Source organism: Elaeis guineensis, chromosome 1 (assembly GCF_000442705.2).
Source record: "Elaeis guineensis isolate ETL-2024a chromosome 1, EG11, whole genome shotgun sequence".
NCBI lineage: Eukaryota > Viridiplantae > Streptophyta > Magnoliopsida > Arecales > Arecaceae > Elaeis > Elaeis guineensis.
The window spans coordinates 20,737,749-20,739,554 of NC_025993.2; positions in this window are offsets into that span (position 1 = coordinate 20,737,749).

The following is a 1,806-nucleotide window of genomic DNA, read 5'->3' on the forward strand; positions in this document are numbered from 1 at the left end:
GCTATATTAAGAGCTGTATGCTTTTGATTCAGTATTAATCATTGTAATTACGTAACTTTCTTTACAAAAAATGAGAGGCCTAAGGAGTAACTGTGACTCTCTAATAATAGCATCATTAATGTAAGGAATTGCTTCCTCTCTAGTAATCTGTTTCTGTTTTACCAATGCTCTCACTAATGTATTCATGTAATCATTTGAAGGCCTAAATATAGGTAATTCACTAGATTTAAATTGATCAATCTATGATCATGAGCACCTGTTTCGTTAAAAGTTGAATACATATCACATATGGGGCAAGCGCTTTATTAGTTTAATTATAAAAATAAATATGTAGAAAATATATCAGATATGTAATAAAACACTAAAAGTTATTAATGAGAAAGCACTATCCTATTCCCACCACTTGGGATCCGCAATTACTGGAAACATACAGATCATCAACCGAATTGAAGCAAGTAACATATTCAGAATCACTGAGAAACGTCCATGAGAAGGCAATATTCCACTGGCAGGGCATGGTAACAAAGAAACAGGGAGGAAATAGATAGAGGGGTAGGACAAGTCATAGCCAGAAGGAGGCTAGGTAGGATGGAGAGGAAGATGGGGCGTAAAAAGAGAAGAGAGAAGAGAGAGAGAAAGAAAATTACTAGCTAGTCTTGCCTCTATCTGTGTCTGCCGCCGCCACCATCGTGGCCATCAAAGAGAAGGCAAGAGAACAGCGTGCATCTGTTGCTACCAATAGCATGGGTACGTAGAATTGTACTGAACTTGGCCGTCGAGTGGCTTCTCGTCGGAGAGTAGAGAAGTCAAGAAATAAAAAATCCTATTCGGAAAGAAAGTACCATATTCATTGAGGGCAATTTCATCTAATAAATATTGAAAGTTAAACTTAATTTAAAAATGGACCGAGAGATTTAAGCTGGGTCAGCAGGGATTAGAAGTTCAAGTCTGGTCGTTAAATTCTCCTGAAAAATTTAGAGTGGAACTCGTTGCCGTTTACAAGAGAAAAAATATGCATTGTTCAGAAGTTAACGGAGAGTTAGCCAAAGACCGGTTCTTTATTTTTATTATTTATGGATAAGAAAGAAAATATTCAATTAAGCGTCAGAACCGGGGAAAGTTTCATCCGAGCGAGGTTGCAAGCTAGAAATTTTTTTTTTTTTGATTGTTGCACCCAGGATCTGGTATTATATGGTGCAATAGAAAGAAAGGAGAAACAAAATAAAAAATACAATATAAATACGTGGATCGGCCTCAAGCCTATCTTCATGGGGCATGCAAACTTCATTATGAGAGAATAAAACATAATCAATATAAGAGGAACTCACCACTCAACCCTTGGACAAGAGTTTTTCAAGAAAAAACTTTAAAATCCTCACAAAAGCTCTTTAAAACCTCTATTGAAGCCTTTCTGCACCTCCATGATATCACCAGCTCTCTAATGCAATAAACGGCTCATCAATTGGAGCTATATAGGCTCCAGAATCACAAAAACATTGTTTCAATAGGAAACAGAGTCCCAATCAAGCTTAGAATTAATCGTGGCCATCCGATCGTGACCAGCTCGCACCAGAGCCGTCCGATCGTGCAAAACAGGGCCACAGATCACCTGATCATGTTTGAAATTGCCCACAGTCGTTCGATCGTGACGGGCTGCGTTCTAGGCCGTCGGTTCGTGCAATAATCCACCTAAGCCATGCGTGGACCGCGTGTTCGGTCCATGCGATCCCATGGACTGCCTAGCGCCTCGCGGTCAATGGTGGACTGTGCGAGCGATGGGCCTGGACCACCTGTGCGTGCTGGGCC